This window comes from Scyliorhinus canicula, chromosome 2 (genome assembly GCF_902713615.1).
Source record: "Scyliorhinus canicula chromosome 2, sScyCan1.1, whole genome shotgun sequence".
Classification (NCBI taxonomy): Eukaryota; Metazoa; Chordata; class Chondrichthyes; order Carcharhiniformes; family Scyliorhinidae; genus Scyliorhinus; species Scyliorhinus canicula.
The window spans coordinates 260,882,016-260,905,340 of record NC_052147.1 but is presented as its reverse complement, the minus strand read 5'-3'; the positions used below and the strand labels follow the sequence as shown (position 1 = coordinate 260,905,340).

Below are 23,325 nucleotides of genomic sequence, written 5' to 3'. Positions count from 1 at the left end.
GATAAATAGAGATGCTGGGTCGGACATTTAAGGTTTTTTTTAGAATATGCAGAATAGATACATTCCAACAAGACAAAAAATTTCCAAGGGGAGGACCCACCATCAGTGGTTAAAGTTCAAAATAGTGGGCACAATTCAGCAACCAGGATGTGCCCGGCGCAGATAGGATGTAGGAGGTGAATCACACAAAAGCCCCAAATCGGGCACCGTGCCAGGCCAATGGCGAGTCACCCGACTCGTTCTCACCCTTGTTGGCTGTGATGCAGATCTGCATATTGAATGGATCATTTAAATACCCTTGTGGCGTATGTGCCCAGCCAACGCAGGGGAACCGTTTATCACTGGTTTCCACAGGGCAGCACGGTGGCCTAGTGGTTAGCACAACCGCCTCACGGCGCTGAGGTCCCAGGTTCGATCCCGGCTCTGGGTCACTGTCCGTGTGGAGTTTGCACATTCTCCCCGTGTCTGCGTGGGTTTCGCCCCCACAACCCAAAAATGTGCAGAGTAGGTGGATTGGCCACGCTAAATTGCCCCTTAATTGGAAAAAATAATTGGGTAATCTAAATTTATAAAAAAAAATAAAAAAATCACTGGTTTCCACAAATGTGGACCGTACTTCACGGCACTTCAGGGGTCTCACAATCCAATTGAAACCCCGGGTGGTCAGTGCAAGATGGTACCCTGGTGCTTCCCTGGCAGCCAGGCAGTGTGGCACTGACAGCCTGGCACCTTGGCAGTGCCACCTTGGCACTTAAAGGGTGCCTGGTTGACACTGCCAGGGTGGCAAGGATACTGCAAGGGCACTTCCACGGTGCCCGGGTTGCACCACCAGGGTGGCAGGGACACTCCAAGGGGTGTTAGGTTGGCAGTGCCAGTTTTCCCAGGTGTCAGGTTAGCACTGCCAGGGCTCAAGCCCATGGAGGCTTTGCCCATTGGAGGGGGGGAGGGGTGAGGGAGGGGTTCCAGGGGCCTCAACAAGGTTTGACGAGTGAAGGAGGGGGGGTCAATAAAGCGTGGGAGAGGCTGAAAGTGGGGGGTGCAGAGATTGTGGCTGCCAGGCAAAATGGCACCCAACCTGCGAGGAACCGTCCCTGCTGGCAAGCTCAGGAAATCGACTAAAGCCAGGTCTCAGTGGGAGGAAACTCCCCGAGGCCCAAAAATCTGGCAAAGTGCCGGTGAATAGCGAGGTAAATCTCAGTACTGTAGCCACCGAGAAACACCTCACCAGACAGGCCCAAAAGTGGACTTTAGCTTTTCGCCTCCAAACTGTGCTCAGTATCAAACTCAAAGAAAAAGTATATAATTGGGCATAGTTGGGTAGCAGGTCAGATGATTGGACAGAATATGAAAAAAAGCAAAGAATGACAAAAATATTGGGCTCGTTTTTGCCGCCTCGTCGCACCAGACTTTGTTTCGGGACGAAGCCGCTGAATCTCGCAAAAGACTTCACGTGAGATTTGCAGTGCTCGAAACATCTCGTGAGATTCAGCGAGATCGCGCCCTCACTATTTAAATATGGATTTGCATAATTCTCCCATGCCCAGTACCCCGGTCATGCCAGGGACACCTTGCCAAGGCACCTGGTTTCCCCAAATGTGGGCCAATCATAATGACACCTGGAGGGTCTCCCATGCCAATGGAGACCCTTGGCTGGCCAAGGACAGGGCAGGGTCACACCATGGTGCTCGCTCTGACACCAGTGCATTGGATTAGATTGGTTTATTGTCACGTGTACCGAGGTACGGTGAAAACTATTGTTCTGTGTGCAGCTCAGACAGATGATTCCGTTCATGAAAAGAAAATACATAATAGGGAAAACATAAAATACACAATGTAAATACATAGACACAGGCAATGGGTGAAGATGTGCGAAGAGATCAGATCAGTCCGTAAGTCCAACAGTCCATAAGAGGGTCGTTTCGGACTTTGGTAACAGCGGGGAAGTAGCTGTTTTTGAATCTGATCATGCATGTTCTCAAGACATTTGTATCTCCTGTCTGATGGAAGAAGTTGGAAGAGTGAGTAAGGCGGGTGGGAGGGATCTTTGATTATGCTTCTTGCTTTCCCAAGGCAGCGGGAGTCAGTGAATGGGAGGCGGGTTCATGTGATGGACTGGGCTGTGTTCATGACTCTCTGTAGTTTCTTGCGGTCTTGGGCCGAGCAGTTGCCATACCAGGCTGTGATGCAGCCAGATAGGATGCTTTCTATGGTACATCTGTAAAGGTTGGTAAGAGTCAATGTGGTCATTTCAAATTTCCTTAGTTTCCTGAAGAAGGATAGACACTTTTGTGCTTTCTTGGGCGTCGTTTTGACATGGGTGGACAAGGACAGATTTTTGGTGATGTGCACACCTAGGAATTTGAAGCTGTCGACCATCTCCACCTCGGCATCATTGATGCAGACAGGGGTGTGTACAGTGCTTTGCTTCCTGAAGTCAATGACCAGCTCTGTAGTTTTGCTGACATTGAGGGAGAGATTGTTGTTGCTGCACCACTCCAAAAGGTTCTCTATCTCCCTCCTGTATTCTGACTTATCGTGTTCTAAACGTGTTTGTATATAAACTACATGTTGAGCGTATGGTCCATCTCCCCATTGTTTTGAATGCGTATGCAGTCAATGGCTCTGTGCACCAGGGGGGCATGTGCAGGTGAGGCCATGTTCCTGTCCCTCCTGCTTCTCTGATTAGAGGGAAGACAAGAAATCCCCTCTCTTGGCATACGGAATCCCTGTGACTTCCCAGATACAGCGGTCAATAGCGAACATTGATATGTTTTCAATGTAGTCCACTCCAATCTGGCATGGTCTGCTGACAAAAATATTCAGGGATTCGGTAACTTTAGATCCATAGAATTCCTATAGTGCAGAAGGAGACCATTCGGCCCATCGAGTTTGCACCAACCATCAGCCTAAGCCCAGGGCCGGCTCAAGGCACTGGCAACTCGGGCAGTCGCCCGGGGAGCCATGTGCTAGGGGGCGCCAGAGACCCGGGTCCCGAGCATGCGCAGTTGGGCCGGTGCCAACCAGCGCATGCTCCCCCCCGCCCCCCCCCCCTCGGTCCCCCCCGCCCCCCCCCCCCCTCGGGTCCGCCCGCCCCTCGGGTCCGCCCCCCGTCCCGCCTTCGGGTCCGCCCCCCCCACCCCGCCCTCGGGTCCGCCCCCCCCCAGCCCCCCCTTCGGGTCCGCCCCCCCGCGGGTCCGCCCCCCCGCCCCCCCCTCGGGTCCCCCCCCCCGCCCCCCCCTCGGGTCCACCGCCCCCCCCTCGGGTCCGCCCCCCCCCTGCGCCCCCCCTCGGGTCCCCCCCCGCCCCCCCCTCGGGTCCGCCCCCCTCTCGGGTCCGCCCCCCCCTCGGGTCCGCCCCCCCTCGGGTCCGCCCCCCCCTCGGGTCCGGCCCCCCCCTCGGGTCCGTCCCCCCTCCTCGGCCCCCCCCACCCCCCAAGGGCGCCGAAGTTCAGCTTGCCCGGGGCGCCAGCAACCCTAGGGCCGGCGCTGCCTAAGCCTACTCCCCCGCCCTAACCCCATAACCCATCTAACCTGCACACATTTGGACTGTGAGAGAAAACCAGAGGACCCGGAGGAAATCCACATAGACACAGGGAGAATGTGCAAACTTCACATTGACAGTCATCCAAGAGAGAAGAAGGTTAGGAGGTGACTTAATTGAGGCATACAAGATGATCAGAGGATTAATAGGGTGGACAGTGAGAACCTTTTTCCTCGGATGGTGATGTCTAGCACGAGGGAACATAGCTTTAAATTGAGGGGAGATAGATATAGGACAGATGTCAGATGTAGGTTCTTTACTCAGAGAGTAGTAAGGGCGTGGAATGCCCTGCCTGCAACACTAGTGGACTCGCCAACACTAAGAAGGAGGCCATTTGGCCCATCATGCCTGCACCGGCTCCTGAAAGAGCAACCTAACTAGTCCCATTCCCCAGCCCTATCTCTGTAGCACTCTAAATTCATCCCTTTCAAATATATACCCAGCTTCCTTTCTAAACCCCCTATGGAACCACCTCCACCACTTTCCAGGCAGTGGCTGGAGAAGAGTGAGATCTATTGTGTAGTGAGTCTTAGCATGGTATGGGTATCCTTGGGTTGCTGGCTCGTGTTTACAGAGAGTGTACAGTGCTGGGCCATGTCTTGTACTATTGGTCGATCCAATCATTGCTCTTTTTCCCTTTGCTTAGGATGTTACGTGCAGCTTTTTCCTTTTTTTTAGTCTTGTGGAGGTCTTATGCACCACAAGGCCAGGTGTCCATGGCTATATCCTGGTGTCCTGTTATCCTGAGATTCCTGTGCTCTGCAAGTATGTTCCTATGCTGTCATTGTTGATGAGAAGGAGGTGCGAACCACAATGATATTAATCTGAGTATGAATATTTGCTGGACTTCTCTGTATAAATATATGGAATAATGATTGCTCTGTACGGCCTTGATTTTGGGGGATTTGTTGCATTTTGTGGTTATTTGTAAAATAATAATAATAATAATTTTTTCATTGTCACAAGTAGGCTTCATTAACACTGCAATGCCGTTACTGTGAAAAGCCTCTAGTCGCCACACTCCGACGCCTGTTCGGGTACACGGAGGGAGAATTCAGAATTCTCAGCCTGTACGGCAATTGAAGCCACGCTGCTGGCCTTGTTCTGCATCACAAACCAACTGTCTAGCCCACTGAGCTAAACCAGCCCTCTGAATATTCTCATAGAACTGATATCTTCGCAAATGTTTGGTTTCTTTTCATTATTTCAGGGAAAAAAGAATTGTTGACAGGCTCCTGCAAAGATACAGGCAGATCTTTATCTGGGAAAAATAAGTTAAATTGTGCTATTGTTGTCTCTGATATCGTTGATTTTGGGGGAGCTGTATCCTGGTGAGTGCTTGAACATGGTGTGAAAATAAAATCTTATCCTATATCTTCTTCGGCTGTATGAGTGTTCGCTACATGTGAAGGTGTGCACCCGTTTACCATGTTTTCATGGTTTTGTCCCTTGTTTTCCTTCATTCTCCAATTACTTGTTTATTGGGCAGAATCTTAAGGCCACCATCATGCCCACAGAATCGGCGGCAAGGGCAGTAATTCTTGTGGGAATCGGAAAACGTAATTCTCACCGCAGAGATCACTTTTTCCAGTTTTCCCCGCCCCTCGCTGGCAACGTTACGAGATTCATGCCCCTCATTTTTCTTCATTTGAATTATTTTCAATGTAATTAGCAGCCCACCACTCATCCTCCTGCCTGCTAAATGATCTTCAAACCCCCCCCCCCAGGTCTCATAGGTGAGGTTTACAACAGGTTAGCCAGGCATGGGACAGTCAAGAAGGTCCCTCCAGGGGCACAGGGGTAGGTTTAGCCCCTGGAGGGGGTAGATGGACATGGATGAGCAGCGTCCTGGCATTGCTGCCTGGCATAGGTTGGCACTGTGCCAATCTGGCAGTGCCAACCTGTGCCAGGGTAAGTGCCAGGATGGTCTCTAGTGGGAGACCTGTGCGGAGGGAGGGGAGGGACAGTGCTTTGATGTGTAGTTGACGAGGGGGATAGCAGAGGTTGAGGGGGGGGATGCCGGAAATGAATGTCGGTGGGATGGGGTGCGGGGGAGGAGGAACAGCACCCAAAATCTCTGTTATCTGTGCTGGGGACTTTTTCATTGCAGCATTGTTGGGGAACCCTTTAAAGCTGGTGCTCCGATCTATGTAGAGCCAGTTCCCACACTAAGAGTTGCCGTCCCACCAGAGTGTCAGCGTAAACCATACCCACTCACATATTTTTGGCAGAGTCTCAGGATTCAGTGTGAAAACTGCTGGAAAGTTCCAGGCCGTTTTCTGTGAGAGCAAGACACTTTGCCAAATTCTGGTGAGATTCCTCCCATTGTATCTCTTGGTGTAAATCAGGTTTATTGATTGGGCGGAACCAGCTGTATTATTGTTGCCCTGTCTTTTTCTGTATTCACGTATGTTGAAGCATTTATACTGTACTGTACCAATCCTGAGGATTAGTTACGTTATTTTCAAAAATGGAAAAACCCTAATAAATATCTATTTAAAAAATTGAATTCATATCTGGCCTGTAAAAATATCCATAATCATCTGTACATTATTGCTTCTGTAATTTTAGCTGTTACATTATATCCTGGGTTATTGTTTCGTTGGTGGAATCATTGCCATTTTTGGTCTACAGTTCCACAGCAGGTGATTATGATGTTCATTTCCTTTCGCTGCTAAGTTCGGCAGCTGAAGGAAATGGGTTTTCTATCACGTACTTCCTTCAGGAGGTACAAGGAAAGTTAAAGGAAGCTTTTTCGGGCAGCAGTTGAGGGTGCTTTACATAAGCTGAGCTAAAGTGAATCAGGCATTCGGTGCTGAAATATACGGCCACGTGAGGGATTGACAGATCTCTTTCTGAGCACTGAAGCCTCAACTAATTATTTTGATTTGCCAGCTGATGTACAAATTTGAAATATCTGCACCAGCACCAACACTCCCCACCCTCTCCTGTTGACCAAGCGTAATGGGTTCATAGGCAGCATGATGCCAAAAGTACATTCTTCATGCCCATGTTATTCAATCATCCAGTTTCATAGCCGTAGTCCCTTCCTATATCTGTAACTTCCTGCAGCCCTACAACCTTCTGAGAATTCTGAGTTTTTCCAATTCTGGCTTCTTGTGCACCCTAGACTTTGTTTATCCCACCATCTGTCGCAGTTCCTTCAGTTGACGAGGCCAGAAGTCTGGAATTTCTTCCCTAAATATTACTTGCCTCTCTCTGCTTTAAGTTGTCTAAATCCAGCTCTTTGATTACTGTTCCAGTGCCTACTTCTTTGACTTGGTGCCCATGTTGTTGCCTGATTACACTTTTGTGAAGCAAGTTGGAATGATTTACAATGTCAAAGTTGATATATAATTACTAGTTGCTGCTGTTGACCTTGTCTTTACTAAATTTTGTCTCATCGGATTATCAAAATGTAACTGTGACGTTTACTGCTCATGTTGCTTATTTCTCCAGCCATATTTCTTGCGAGAATCCAGGAAGCAATATTCACATGACATTGTAGTGGAACCATTGCCCTGGTAAATATGCATTGTTTGTCAAGCATCCTTTTTACATCAGACATGTGGCATTATAGTACTAGATTTTGTTTCACGGCTTACACTTCTCTCACGCTACTGGTTCAAATCTCACTCCTGGAACCAAGTACAAATGCTTCATCCGATGCCAATGCTTATCTAGTTACATTGTATATCTTGTGTTGCCTATTATGTATTTTCTTGAATTTTGTTTAATTCCCTTTTCTTCCATGTACTGAATGATCTGTTGAGCTGCTTGCAGAAAAAATACTTTTCACTGCACCTCGGTACACGTGACAATAAACAAATCCAATCCAATCCAAAAATTAAGTCTGAAACTCACGTGCAACACTGAGAGAGTGGGATGTTGACCGAGATCCTGCCAGTTCTCCCATGGCTAGATGTAAACAGTCTCATGGCACTATCTCAATGAAGAGCAGGAGAGATGTCTCCATAACTCTTAGAGCTATATCTAACCCTCAATCAACATCACAAAACTCTGACCATCACATTCATGTTTGCGTGAGTTTGCTGTTTGCAAATTAGTTACCGTGTTTCTTAGATAACATTGGCTACATTTCTAATGTCTGTGAAATATCCTTGAGACATTGGGTTGTTGAGAAAGATTCTATATGAATGCAAGTCTAGATATGTTAAACCTATTCGTTGTCATGAGTTATGAGTCTTTTGTCTCATTCTTAAGCACCTGTGTGCTGACTCATACTTGTTTTCCTTTTCTTTAAGCACCTGTGTGGCTTTTTGTCTACTGACATGTCCCTCATTTCACCTTTCCATTTGAGCAGTCTCAGGTCTTCCTTTCTCCTCAGCTACCCCCTATTGTTGCTTCACTTAATTAAAACAACTGACCACTGTTCAGCTGCCCCGACTGGGTGTACGCATGGGAGTCTGTTGTGATGGCAGGACAACTGTGATTCCTCCAGGGTCAAATAGCCTACTGACACTCACCGTCTAAAGGCCTCATGCAATTTTTTAAAAAAGAGGAAAAGGACTGGGATCTATAAAATTTCAACCGAACTGGGAACAGAGGGGGAGTGGGGTGAACAACTACAAGAACAGAAGTAACAATTTCATTGGCCTTTAAGTCCAAAGATGTGCAGGTTAGGTGGACTGGCCAAGCTAAAATTGTCCCTAAGAGTCCAGGGATGTGCAGCTTAGGCTAAGGGGTTATCGGGATAAGGGGCAGGGAAGTGGGCTTGGGTGGAGTGCTCTGTCAGAGGGTCGGTGTTGATGCAATGGGCCAAATGGCCTCCTTCTGCACTGTATAGATTCTATGAAGTTGAAATGCTCCAAAATTGCCTTTATCATAAGCTAACGTGAAAGGGCAGATTTTTTCCCCGCGAATATCATTTTGGAATACAACACTATCTTTATCACCTCAAGTGGGAACCATGCCCTCCTTCCTGATATGGGTCTTGCTGTAGGAGAATTAAAATTTTAAAAGGCAGTCTGCTCTCAGAGAACAAAACCCTCTCACAGCTTGATGATGTAATTTCCTATTAGTCTCCCCCTCTTGGCAGGTGCCTGCCGGCTGCTTCCTAATTATACAGGCTGTGCACTTTGATTTATATGCTTCACATTCAGATTGCCTGGAGTTGGATGATCTTTACTCTAATCAGGTCAGGAGAATAGATTCTCCCAAAGACATGGGAAGTTTTTTCCCCCTAATTAAGGTACCTCACCTATGGTCTTCCAGCCACGAACAGGCTGTGAGTGACATGAGGGCATGTTAGTGCTTTCTGTTGTCAGCTATCAATATGTCACTGCACAGTGACATTGCCTGTTACAAAACAGGCAGGAACAAGAGACAAAGCATCAGCTGTGATCAAGGAGAAAGTTTTCTTAAAGGGACAGGCCACACAATTCTCAGGGCTGTTCTAAAAGTACCCCAAAAGAGCATCGTTTAAATCTATTTTGTTAGATTCTATTTTGTTCAGGGTACATTGCCATGAGAGGGAAAGATAACAATACTCAGCTTGGGCTCTGCCAGGGCCATGCAGTTCCTAACTTTGTTACAGCCTTGGGTCAAATATGGGCAAAAGATCTCAACTCAAGAATTGAGGTGAAAACGACTGCCCTTGACATCCAGGCAGAGTTTTACCAAGTGCGGCATCAAGGAGTCCAAACAAAACTGAAGTTAATGGGAATCAGGGGAAAATTCTCCATTGGTTTGAGTCAAACCTCGCCAAATACATGAAAGTTCAGAGGAGAAGTCATCAAGTAACAAAAGAAGCAAAGAGAGTGTAGGAGCGGTAAATGGTAGCTGACATAGAAAGGAATCGAAAAGTATTCTACAAGTTTATAAAGAGTAAATGCTAGTAAAAGGGGAGGTAGTGCCAATTAGGGACCAAAAAGTGAAACAAAGGAGGCAAGATAAAATAAATTTTATAATTCTAAAAAAACGGGTGCAAGGGAGGGCAGGGGCAGGTCAGGGGATATGAATGGTGGCCGGGCAGGATGAGAAAATGGTTTAAAAACCAAACATTATCATGGGTTTTATAAACAGAGGCATGTAGTACAAAAGCAAGAAAGTTATGATGCACCTCTATAAAACTTAGAATCCAGTCTGAATTGGAGTATTTTGTCCAATTTTGGATATGACGCTTTAAGAAGGGTGTGGAGCCTTTGAAGAGCGTGCAAAAAAAGTCCACAAATTGGCTCCAAGGGTGAGAGACATCAGGTACGAGATTAGATTAAAGTCGCTGGACTGTACTTCTTAGAGAAAATTAAGAGATTTGTTTGAAGTTTGCAAAATCTGGACAGAGGATATAGGTAGAAAGGGGAGGGGATTTTCCCTGCTCCATCCCCGCCCCCCTCATGATGTGTGCCGCCCCCCATGACGTGTTTCTCGGCGGCAAGAGGCGGCCCGCCATTGGTCGTCTGTCAATGGGGTTCCCATTGAATCCATCCCACCAGGAAAGCCGTGGCACTGGTTCATCATCAGCGGGACCAGGAGATCCCACTGGTGAGAACAGCTGGTAATTCGCTCACCCCCCCCACCCCCACCCTTACCCCCCCCCCCCCCCCCCCCCCCAATATTCCCATTGATGTAAGTGTTGAGGACCATAGGCACCAAATGAAGGTTTTTATACAGCGATTGGTGAAGATCTGGAATTGACTGTCTGAGTGTGTGGTGGAGGTCGATTTAAAACTGGAATTGGATATTTACCTGATGAGAAAAAAATGTGGAACTACGGAGAAAGTGGGGTGGGGAAGTGAGACTAGTTGAGTTGCTCTGCAGCGAGTGGACATGTGTTCAAAGGGTTGAATGGCCTCCTTCTCTGCTCTAAACATTCCATGATGCTATTCTATTTGTTAGGAAACAAATCGTTGAAGGTGGCATTGCAGGTTAAGAAAAGCGGTGAATAAGATATCAGGGGTGCTGGTCTTCATAAACAGAGGTAATTGCAAGGAAGGTATGTTGAACCTTTATCAAATATTAGTTCGGCCTCAATTGACCAGTAACCTAACTGGACCAGCCTATAATCACTGTGGCTACAAGATCAGTTGTGGAGCTGAGTATTCTGCAGAGAGCAACTCACCTCCTGAGTCTTCAACGTCTTTCCACAAGGCATGAGTAAGGAGGGTAGGGGAATACTCCCCACTTGTCTAGCCGAGTACAACCCCAGTAACACTCAGGAAGCCAGACACAATTCAGGACAACGTAGCCTAACTGATTGACATCCCATCCACCAGTTTAAATAATTACTCCCTTAACCACAGGCTCAGCTTGCTTGCAGAGTGGATCCCCCATAAGATGCACTGCAGCAGCTCACCAAGGCTTCTTCAACAGTATATCCCCAACCCATGACCTCTACCACCTAAGGACATACAAAAGGGAAAACGTGTTGGAGTCGCATTGCTGGTTAAAGAGGAAATGAACACAATAGTGAGGAAGGATATTCGCTCCGACAATATGCAATCTGTATCGGTCGAGCTGAGTAACACCAAGGGGCAAAAAAATGTTAGTTGGCGTTGTATACAGACCCCCAAACTGCAGTGCTGATGTTGGGAATGGCACTACACAGGAAATTAGGGACACATGCAATAAAGGAACATCTGTAATTATGGGTTATTTTAATCTGGATACAGATTGGGCAAAACAAATTAGTCACAATACCATAAAGGAGGAATTCCTGGAGTGTATATGGGATGGTTTTCTGGATCAATAAGGTGAGGAACCAACTAATGAACCAGACATCCTACACTGGGCACTGTGTAATGAGAACGGAATTATTGGCAGTCTAGTTGTGTGAGACCCCTTGGGGATGAGCGACCATAATGTGATATCAAGCTGGAGAGAGAAGTCGTTGATTCTGAGACTAGGGTCCTGAATCTTAATAAAGGAAGCTACGATGATCTGAGGCATGAGTTGGCTTTGATCGATTGCAGAACGTTACTTAAATGGATAACAGTGGATAGGCAATGGCAAACATTCAAGGAGCACAGAGCGCATGGGGGAACAGCAACAATTGTTTATTCCTGTCTGGCACAAAAGTAAAATGGGAAATGTGGCCAAACCATGGCTTACAATACAGACAAATTGACCAAGAAAAACAAAAGGCCTGAGGATTGTGAGCAATTTAGAATTCAGCAAAGGAGGACCAAGGGATTGATTAAGATTGGCAAAATAGAATACGAGAATAAGCTTGCAGGGAACATAAAAACTAACGGTAAAGGTTTCTATCGGTACATGAAGAAAAAAAGATTGGTGAAGACAAAAGTCAGAAGGGCCCTTACAGTCAGAAACAGGGGAATTTATAATGGGGGACAAAGAAATGGCTGAGCAACTAAATACACACCTTGGTTCTGTCCTCACAAAGGAGGACACATATAAGATACAAGAAATGTTGTGGAACACAGGGTTTAGTGAGTGGAAGGAACTGAAGGAGATCAATATTAGTAGAGAAATGGTGTTGGAGAAATTGGTGGGACTGAAGGCTGATAAATCCCAGGGCCTGATAATCTACACCCCAGAGTGCTTAATGATGTGGCTCAAGAAATAGTGGATGCATTGGTGGTATCTTCCAAGATTCTATAAACTCTGGAACAGTTCCTGCAGATTGGAAGGTAGCTAATGTAACCCCACTATTAAAAAAGGGAGGTAGAGAGAAAACAGGGCATGACAGACCGTAGAATCCATTAGCAAAGAATTTTTAGCTGTGCACTTGGAAAACAGTGGGTGGATTGGACAGAGCCAGCGTGGATTTATAATTGGGAAATCATGCTTGCCAATTCTCTGGGATTCTTCGAGGTTGTAAATGGTATATTTGTACTTTCAGAAAGCCTGTGACAAAGTTCCACATAAGAGTTAACATGTCGAATTAAAGCACATGGGATTAGAGAAAGTATATTGGGATGGATAGAAAAATGGTTAGCAGATAGGAAACAAAGAGTAGGGGGCCTTTTTCCAAATGGCAAGAAGTGACTAGTGGGGGTGTCGCAGGGATTGGTGATGGGACCCCAGATATTTACAATGTATATCAATGATTCGGGTGAGGGAACGACATGTAATATATCCAAGTTTGCAGATGGCATCAAGTTGGGTGGGAGAGTGAGCTCTGAGGAGGATGCAGAGATCCTTTAGTGTGATTTGGACAAGTTGAGTGAGTGGGCAAATGAATGGCAGATGTGGCTTAATTTAGATAAATGCGAGGTTATCCACTTTCATAGTAAAAGTGGGAAGGCCATAAGTTAGGAGAGGGGAATGTGCAACGAGACCTGGGTGTCCTCATACACCAGTTGCTGAAGGTAGGTATGGAGGTGCAGCAGGCAGTAAAGAAGGCATTCGGTATTTTGGCATTCATAGCAAGAGGACTCGAGTATAAGATCAGGGATGTCTTTATACAGCAATTATACAGGGCCTTGGTGAGGCCACACCTGGAATATTGTGTGCAATTTTGTTCTCCTTACGAGGAAGGAAGTTCTTGCTCTAAAGGGGATGCAACAAAGGTTTACCAGACTGATTCCTGGGATTGCAGGATGGATTGCATGAGGAGAGATTGAGTCTTTTATGATTGTATTTGCTGGAGTTCAGAAGAATGAGGGGGAATCTTGTGGAAACTTATAAAATTCTAACAGGAGTGACAGGGTAGATGGAAGGAGGATGTTCCCAATGGTGGGGATGTCCAGAACCAGAGGTTGCAGTCTGAGGATAAGGGGTAGGACAGAGATAAGGAGACATTTCTTCACCCAAAGAATGGTGAGCCTGTTGAATTTGTTACCACAAAAGGGAGTTGAGATCAAAAATGTTTTGAGGAAACAGTTAGATATATCATTTGGGGCAAAGGGGATCAAAGGATATGGGGGGAAGGCGGGATTAAGCTATTGAGTTGTATGATCAACCATGATCATACTGAATGGTGGTGCAGGCGCGAAGGGCCAAATGGCCTCCTCCTGCTCCTGTTTTCTATGTTTCTATGTAAAAGTACAATGATGGTAAACGTATAGGAACTACCACTTGGCAATACCAAGTTGCACACCATCCTGACTTAGAACTATATTACTGTTTCTTCATCATCACTGGGTCAAAACATTGGGCAGAATTTTCTCTAAATTCAGCAAGGCCCAATAGCGGGTGGAAAAGGCGGCACTGGCAGCACGGTGGCACAGTGGGTTAGCCCTGTTGCCTCATGGCACCGAGGTTCCAGGTTCGATCCCGGCTCCGGGTCACTGTCCATGTGGAGTTTGCACATTCTCCCCGTGTTTGCGTGGGTTTCGCCCCCACAACCCAAAGATGTGCAGGGTAGATGGATTGTCCATGCTAAATTGTCCCATAATTGGAAAAAATGAATTGGGTACTCTAAATTTAAAAAAGGAAAGAGGGCAGCACGGTGGCCTAGTGGTTAGCACAACCGCCTCACGGCGCTGAGGTCCCAGGTTCGATCCCGGCTCTGGGTCACTGTCCGTGTGGAGTTTGCACATTCTCCCCGTGTCTGCGTGGGTTTCGCCCCCACAACCCAAAAACGTGCAAGCTAGGTGGATTGGCCACGCTAAATTGCCCCTTAACTGGAAAAATGATTGGGTACACTAAACTTAAAAAAAAAGGAAAGAAAGGCGGCACTGAAGCCATCATCACTGATGGTGTCTTTCTCTGCGTATCTTTTGGCTAGTAGGCTCAGAAACCTGAAGCGGTGGGTGCTACGACATCAGTCTGGAGGTATGGGCAGTGGTTAGTGCCAGGGGAAGTGGCAGTGCGAGGGGGCAGAGTGCCCAGGTAGTGCTAGGAGTCAGTGCCCGGGAAGAATCCTTTCCCCCACCTCTCCCAAGCACTGCACTCACCTGAGCTCCTTTGAGAGGTGTGCACGTGGGATGTACACCTTGTGAGGGCAGTCGTGTTTCTCGCTGGTCTGTCCACTTGCTGACATAAATGAACTTTCTTACGGCGGGGTTGGGGGACAGCTCAGGTAATTGTTAATTATATGCTAATAAATGGGAATGATGCAAAAGTGTTACACCACTGGCGAGGAGAAAGCACAATCGACAAATTTCACTTCAGTGTGTAACGCAGTTTGGACATCTTCAAAGATTTATTGTTCCTAATGCCGAACCAGACTGATCAAAACAGAAGTGGAAATTCCCGGCCTTTGGAACTCCCTAGTTAACAGCACTGTTGGTATATCTACAACACATGTACTGCAATGGTTCAACTAGACAGCTCAGCAGCAACTCCTAATTGGTAGGTATGGATGGACAATAAATGCTGGCCTCACCACATCCCAAGAACAAATAACAAAACCTTCAATTCATAGAGTGCCTGCGATCAGCATTTGAATCATGAAGAGTTATCGGGTCGTGAATTAATTCATTTTTCCCATGTACTACATTTTATTTGTAGATAGGATTGCTGCAATGCTACTTTATCAATCGAATTAGTGTTTCTCTGCTCGTGACTCATCCATTGGTGCTTGCGCAATTTAGAATTTACGCAATTGACTTCAAAGCGAAAATGAATGAATCTGGAACACTCCAGCTTTAACCTGCCTTTTCCTTGACCTGATCTGTCACAGTCATTGTATGAAATTTATTCTCTAGAAATTAAGTTTCCACATTACATCCTGCTCAGGCATTCTGGGAACCCAGTACAGCTTGGCTCAATATGTACAATGATTTGGCTGAACTCTATCTGAGCTTGTACTGACAAAACATGCAGGCAATTTAACCATCAGAATGATCAACAAATATTTCTATACTGTGTAATTACCACTTAATCTCATATACCTCCTTACTCCAGTCCATTCTTGAGCAGAATGCTTCTTAAATGCCAGTAACCTATTCTCAAGGTACCACACTGCGATTTTCATTTATTTTATACGTGTAGGCTCAATTTGACAACTCATGGCATAGGATATGTGTAGGTTTATTCAGTATTTAGCCTCTGCTGTCCTCAAGATGAACAAGTCCCCTCCAGCGCTAAATTACATCTAACCATCAGACTGCCCTGAAATATGCATTGACCACACTCTCAACGGCACTAAACAAAGATTGGAGGCACACCTCTTCTGATCATTGGTAGTTACTTCAATCGGGCACACATTCTGCCAGAGGTGGGGTCAATGTATCCTTCACTGCCAAATCCTACCAGAGTGACTACAATAATTTTGGGGAAAGCTATGATGGTCAAGGGCATCATAAAAGAACCTGACATCAATCAGAGAGATGAATTACCTCAAAAAGGCGGTAAATTCAACATTGGACGATACGTAGCACAGTGGTTAGCACAGTTCACAGTGTCAGGGTCTCAGGTTCGTTTCCCGCTTGGGTGACTGTCTGTGCGGTGTCTGCGCGTTCTCCCCGCGTCTGCGTGGGTTTCCTCCGCATACTCCAGTTTCCTCCCACAAGTCGCGAAAGACGTGCTGTTAGGTGAACTGGACACTCTGAATTCTCCCTCTGTGTACTCGAACATGGTGGCTTTTCACAGTAACTTAATTGCAGTGCCACTTGTGTCACTTATAAAGATTATTATTTAAAAACAAGAAGATGTTGATTGCTGCTCAGCCCTCTCACTCTTAGCCCTGCCTGGCTGGCCTCTGTCTCTGGTTGGGCCAGTGGTCTGGTCAGGGTTCAGTGCTGGGACCCCAGCTGTTCACAATATTCATTAATGATTTGGACGAAGGAATTGCATGCAATATTTCCAAATTTGCAAATGACACTAAGCTGAGTGTGTGCTGTGAAGAGGATGCAAAGAGGCTGCAGAGTGACTTGGACAGGCTGGTTGAGTGGGCAAATACTTGGCAAATACAATATAATGTGGGTAAATGTGAGGTTATCCACTTTGGTGGCAAAAACAGGAAAGCAGATTATTACCTGAATGATGGCAGTTCAGAGAAAGGGGAAGTGCAACAAGACCAAGGTGTCATGGTGGACCAGTCGCTGAAGGTTGGCATGGCAGGCGGTGACAAAAGCTAATGGCATGCTGGCCTTCATAGCGAGAGGATTTCAGTATAGGAGTAGGGATGCCTTGCTGCAGTTAGAAGTCTTACAACACCAGGTTAAAGTCCAACAGGTTTGTTTCAAACACGAGCTTCCGGAGCACGGCTCCTTCTTCAGGTGAATGGAAAGGCTTGTTCCAGAAATGTTTATATAGACACAGTCAGAGATGCCCCGGAATGCGAGCACCTGCAGGCAATCAAATCATCAAAGATGCAGAGAGAGAGGTAACTCCAGGTTAAAGAGGTATGAATTGTCCCAAGCCAGTTCAGTCGGTAGGCCTCTGCAAGTCCAGGCTTGTTGGTGGGGGCCGAATGTAATGCGACATGAATCCCAGATCCCGGTTGAGTCCGCATTCATGCGTGCGGAACTTAGCTATAAGTTTTTGCTCAGCAATTTTGCGTTGTCGCGTCTCCTGAAGGCCTCCTTGTAGAATGCTGACCCGGAGATCAGAGGCTGAATGTCCTTGACTGCTGAAGTGTTCCCCAACTGGAAGGGAACAGTCCTGCCTGTTGATAGTCGCACGATGCCCGTTTATTCGTTGTCGCAGTGTCTGCATGGTCTCGCCAATGTACCACGCTTCGGGACATCCTTTCCTGCAGCGTATGAGGTAGACTACATTGGTCGAGTCGCACGAGTATGCGCCGCGTACCTGGTGGGTGGTGTTTCCACGTGTAATGGTGGTGTCCATGTCGATGATCTGGCATGTCTTGCAGAGATTACCCTGGCAGGGTTTTGTGGTGTTGTGGTTGCTGTTCTGAAGGCTGGGTAATTTGCTGCAAACAATGGTTTGTTTGAGGTTGCGCGGTTGTTTGAAGGCCAGTAGTGGGGGTGTGGGGATGACCTTGGCAAGATGTCCATCCTCGCTGATGATGTGTTGGAGGCTGCGAAGAAGATGTCGTAGTTTCTCCGCCCCAGGAAAGTACTGGACGACGAAGGGTACTCTGTCAGTGGTGTCCCGTGTTTGTCTTCTGAGGAGGTCGGTGCGGTTTTTTGCTGTGGCGCGGTGGAACTGTCGATCAATGAGTCGAGCGCCATATCCCGTTCGTACGAGGGCATCTTTCAGCATCTGTAGGTGTCTGTTGCGTTCCTCCTTGTCTGAGCAGATCCTGTGTATACGGAGGGCTTGTCCATAGGGGATGGCTTCTTTAATGTGTTTCGGGTGAAAGCTGGAGAAGTGGAGCATCGTGAGATTATCTGTGGGCTTGCGGTAAAGCGAGGTGCTGAGGTGGCCGTCCTTGATGGAGACGAGTGTGTCCAAGAATGGAACTGAATTTGGGGAATAGTCCATGGTGAGTTTGATGGTGGGATGGAACTTATTGATGTCATCGTGTAGTCGTTTCAGTGATGTCTCGCCGTGGGTCCAAAGGAAAAAAATGTCATCGATGTATCTGGTGTATAGCATCGGTTGAAAGTCCTGTGTGGTGAGGAAGTCCTGTTCAAACTTGTGCATGAAGATGTTGGCATATTGAGGTGCAAATTTGGTCCCCATGGCTGTTCCGTGCGTCTGGATGAAGAATTTGTTGTCGAAGGTGAAGACGTTGTGGTCTAGAATGAAACGGATGAGTTGCAGAATTGCGTCTGGAGATTGGCAGTTGTCGGTGTTGAGGACTGAGGCTGTTGCAGCAATGCCGTCGTCATGGGGGATGCTGGTGTAGAGTGCCGAGACATCCATTGTGACGAGGAATGTTCCTGGTTCAACTGGTCCATGGGTGCTGAGTTTCTGTAGGAAGTCCGTCGTGTCGCGACAGAAGCTGGGTGTACCTTGTACGATGGGTTTCAAGATGCCCTCGATGTGGCCAGAGAGGTTCTCACACAGGGTCCCATTGCCTGAAACGATAGGACGGCCTGGTGTGTTGGCCTTGTGTATTTTCGGGAGGCAGTAGAGATCTCCAATGCGGGGATTACGTGGGATGAGAGCACGTAGGGTGTTCTGAAGGTCTGGATCTAAGGTCTTGATCAGTCTGCTGAGTTGGCGGATGTGTTCCTTGGTTGGATCTGCGGGTAACTGCCTGTAGTGTTCCTGGTTGTCGAGTTGTCGGTATACTTCTTTGCAGTAGTCTGTTCTGTTCAGTATGACGGTGGCCCCTCCTTTGTCTGCTGGTTTGATGACGATGTTGCGGTTGGTCTTGAGAGTGCGGATGGCGTTGCGTTGTGCTTGGGTGACGTTTGAGGCTGCCTTGTGATTGCGAGTGATGAATCTGGCTCCATCCCCTATGGACAAGCCCTCCGTATACACAGGATCTGCTCAGACAAGGAGGAACGCAACAGACACCTACAGATGCTGAAAGATGCCCTCGTACGAACGGGATATGGCGCTCGACTCATTGATCGACAGTTCCACCGCGCCACAGCAAAAAACCGCACCGACCTCCTCAGAAGACAAACACGGGACACCACTGACAGAGTACCCTTCGTCGTCCAGTACTTTCCTGGGGCGGAGAAACTACGACATCTTCTTCGCAGCCTCCAACACATCATCAGCGAGGATGGACATCTTGCCAAGGTCATCCCCACACCCCCACTACTGGCCTTCAAACAACCGCGCAACCTCAAACAAACCATTGTTTGCAGCAAATTACCCAGCCTTCAGAACAGCAACCACAACACCACAAAACCCTGCCAGGGTAATCTCTGCAAGACATGCCAGATCATCGACATGGACACCACCATTACACGTGGAAACACCACCCACCAGGTACGCGGCGCATACTCGTGCGACTCGACCAATGTAGTCTACCTCATACGCTGCAGGAAAGGATGTCCCGAAGCGTGGTACATTGGCGAGACCATGCAGACACTGCGACAACGAATAAACGGGCATCGTGCGACTATCAACAGGCAGGACTGTTCCCTTCCAGTTGGGGAACACTTCAGCAGTCAAGGACATTCAGCCTCTGATCTCCGGGTCAGCATTCTACAAGGAGGCCTTCAGGAGACGCGACAACGCAAAATTGCTGAGCAAAAACTTATAGCTAAGTTCCGCACGCATAAATGCGGACTCAACCGGGATCTGGGATTCATGTCGCATTACATTCGGCCCCCACCAACAAGCCTGGACTTGCAGAGGCCTACCGACTGAACTGGCTTGGGACAATTCACACCTCTTTAACCTGGAGTTACCTCTCTCTCTGCATCTTTGATGATTTGATTGCCTGCAGGTGCTCGCATTCCGGGGCATCTCTGACTGTGTCTATATAAACATTTCTGGAACAAGCCTTTCCATTCACCTGAAGAAGGAGCCGTGCTCCGAAAGCTCGTGTTTGAAACAAACCTGTTGGACTTTAACCTGGTGTTGTAAGACTTCTTACTGTGCTCACCCCAGTCCAACGCCGGCATCTCCACATCATTGCTGCAGTTATACAGGGCCTTGGTGAAGTCATACCGTGAGTATTTTGTGCAGGTTTGTTCTCCTAGTTTGAGGAAGGACATTCTTGCTATTGAGGGTGACCAGCAAAGGTTCACCAGACTAATTCCTGGAATGGGAGGACTGACATATGAAGAAAGACTGGATCGACTGGGCTTTACTCACTGGAGTTTAGAAGAATGAGAGGAGATCTCACAGAAATATATAAAATCCTGATGGGATTGGACAGGATAGATGCAGGAAGAATGTTCCAGATGTTGGGGACAAAGAACAACGAACAATGCAGCACAGGAACAGGCTCTTCGGCCTTCCAAGCCTGTACCAGTCATGATACCACCTTTGGCTAAAACCCTCGGCACTTCCCCGTGCCGTATCAGTCATAAGTGTGAACACGCCAATTTCTGACTAATGGAAATTTAATTTGGAGGGGGACCTTAATTCTGGCAAACTGGCCTTTTAATACGCATGCCAAGACATTACTCATCAGGGATTCTTTATATTCCCAAGAACAGAATTGCAGCTGTTCATGAGGAATCTGATTTTTGGGACATGCACCAAATTACGACACTTGCCCACCAAGCTTCCCTCTGCCCTAAGATTCTGACTTAACTTTCTGAAATGGACTAAACTTGAGTCTTTAAAAATCGATCTGAAAAGGGCCCAGTTCAGGGGTAGAATTTTAAGGATGGTGAGCGATTGGTGCTCGCCATCCCGAGAGTCAGCGCCGAACGTGCAACTGCCGACACTCTTAATTCCCACTGCCATCTAATGCTCTCTGGAATCTTGATAAGCAGTGGGCAGGACTTCTGTCCACCCCGGAAGGAAGTCCTGCCCATGAGAGATGCCATCCAATCAGATTGGATGACAGCTCTTCAACTTTTCGATACCAGCTCACTTAGCACTATATATTATTAAATTATTCAAAATGAACACTGTAATGGTGCAATATTAGAAGCAATGCTCTAATTGGATAGACAGAAGCTGGAGGCCATGGGAGAGAGGGGGAATGGATTCATACTATCCGTGGTTTCGCAAAGCATTCCTTTTATAAACTGAATAGTGTTGAGGATTGTCAGAAGATACAGCAGGACATAGATAGGTTGGAGACTTTGGCAGAGAAATGGCAAATGGAGTTTAATCCGGACAAATGTAAGGTAATCCATTTTGCTAGATCTAACATAGAGGTGAAATATAACATAAATGCCAAAACTCTTAGAAATATAGAAAGTCAGAGAGATCTGGGCGTATAGGTCCAGAGATCTTTGAAGGTGGCAACACAAGTGGACAAGCATACGGAATGCTTGGCTTCATTGGACAGGACATCGAGTATAAAAACTGGCAAGTCATGCTACAGTTGTCCAGGAAACATGGTAAGGCCGCACTTGGAATATTGCGCACAATTCTGGTCGCCACACTACCAGAAGGATGTGGAGGCTCTGGGGAGGGTGTAGAGAAGGATTACCAGGATGTTGCCTGGTCTGGAGGGTGTTGGCTATGTGGAGAGGCTGAATAGTTCAGACTGTTTTCATTAGAAAGACGGAGGTTGAGGGGTGACCTTGTAGAGGTGTACAGGATTATGAGGGGCATGGATTAGAGTGGGTGGGCAGGCAACCTTTCCTAGGGTGGAGGGGTCAGTTACCAGGGGGCATAGGTTTAAACCCTGTGGGGCAAAGTTTAGAGATGTGCAAGACAGGTTTTTTTACACAGAGGGTGGTGAGTGCCTGGGACACGTTGCCATGGGAGGTTGTGGAAGCAGATACATCAAAAGCATCTTAAAATGGGTATAGAGGGATACGGCACAAGTAAGTGCTGAGGATTTTGGCAAAGATTGGTATCATGACCCGTACAGGCTTGGAGGGCTGAAGGGCTTGTTCCTGCGCTATATTGTTCTTTGTTCTTTGAATACAGGCTGCACCTGTGGCGTGTGCATTTTGCCAAACACAACCTCTCTCATTCATGACTCAATATTTTATTTTATATTCTTTGACTTTACTCAATGAGCCAACATTGTTCTCCCCAAATATTGATATGTCAAATGTGACATAGGGTTTGAGCATTTTAAAAATGAGATGTGCGCGCAGCATGTCATCATAATGAGTTACCCTCTCATTCATGTTCTACGTTTCTGGCTTGAAGCAGACTGAGGTAATCCAAGCTCAGGGCTAATATCACACTCAGCACTCGGCCTGTTGGGTTGGAGGGACATCCTGCCAATTCCTGTCATGACAGATTTGTCCACCAGCTGAGGTGTTTCATCAAAATAACAGACTTGCATCAAAACTGTGAGTAATCCTCTTTTGATTTGTTTTCAGATAATAGACCCGTAAGTGGTGAAGGTAATTTGAGCAGAAAAGAAATCATCAAATGAATTCTGCTGATCTCAAATAATGGTGCTTTATGGTCATTGGCAAAATATTAATGACTTTAGAACGTGGTTTTTTTCTGCCGAATTCTGAGTGCCCAACACTGAGATCAGAAAGTGGGGGTGTTGCAGCTGCAGAATCTTTATAATTACCGCTCAAACTTTAGCTTATCTCTCTTTCAAAGACCTGTGGCATACTGACAGCATTTTTCGCTGCTTATATTTCAGATTTCTTGCTGTGAAATTACAGCTACAGCACTGGTATTTACCTGACAATGTTTGCTTGATCAGCTGCCCATCCACCATCTAGATCTGTGGCTGCGGAGCGCACTGTCAACTACAAGATACACTGCAGTAGGAGCCATGGCTTTTTCATCATACATCCAAATCCGTGGCCTCCGTCTAGAATGACAAGAGCAGCAGGAACAGGGAAGACACAAACTTCCAAGTTCACCTCCAAGTCTCATGTCGCCCTGACTTCGAAATACATCATCGTTCCTTCATTGCAGCTGAGTCAATAGCCAGGAAATAGCTGCTTAATAGAATTGTGGGAGCAGCGTCAGGTCATGGATTGCAGAGGTGCAAGAAGATGGCCTACCACCACCTCCCCAAGGGCGACTGGGGATGGATCGCCTGATTAGCGATGCCTAAATCTGATTGATGGATGAAAGGGAAAAATTAAAATGTGCAGTTTTGATTTAAATCAGAGTTGTAAATTATATCATCCAGCTGTTAATCAATCACAGAATCCTTACATTGAGGAAGAAGGTCATTCGGCCCATCGAGTCTGCACTGGTTCACTGAAAGAACATTCTACCTAATCCCACTCCACTGCTTTATCCCGGTAACCATGGACATTCTTTCAGACAGGAATCCGATCTCTTCCTCGTCTCGCCAGAGCTCCTCAGTGCAGTAAATGACGCTAAAGTGTGGCTTTGGGGGAGGTTCCCGTCTGGGGCCCTGAAACGAAACAGAATGTCGTCCGATAGCAGGGTTGTTCCTGGCACTTGCTGACCCCACAAATAATAATAATCTTTATCAGTGTCACAACTAGGCACGGTGGTGCAGTGGTTAGCACTGAGGTACCA

General features: G+C 47.0%; 1 long non-coding RNA gene across 1 annotated transcript in view; it reads left to right on the top strand.

The window, feature by feature from the left end:
• The window catches only part of LOC119962450, a 47,709-nt gene extending 24,804 nt beyond the window's left edge, over positions 1–22,905 (top strand). Inside the window, exons 2-3 of the long non-coding RNA XR_005459878.1 lie at positions 22,012–22,157; positions 22,466–22,905. This is a non-coding gene — a long non-coding RNA (uncharacterized LOC119962450). The remainder of the gene's footprint in view (positions 1–22,011; positions 22,158–22,465) is intronic.
• Positions 22,906–23,325: the final 420 nt, after the last annotated feature.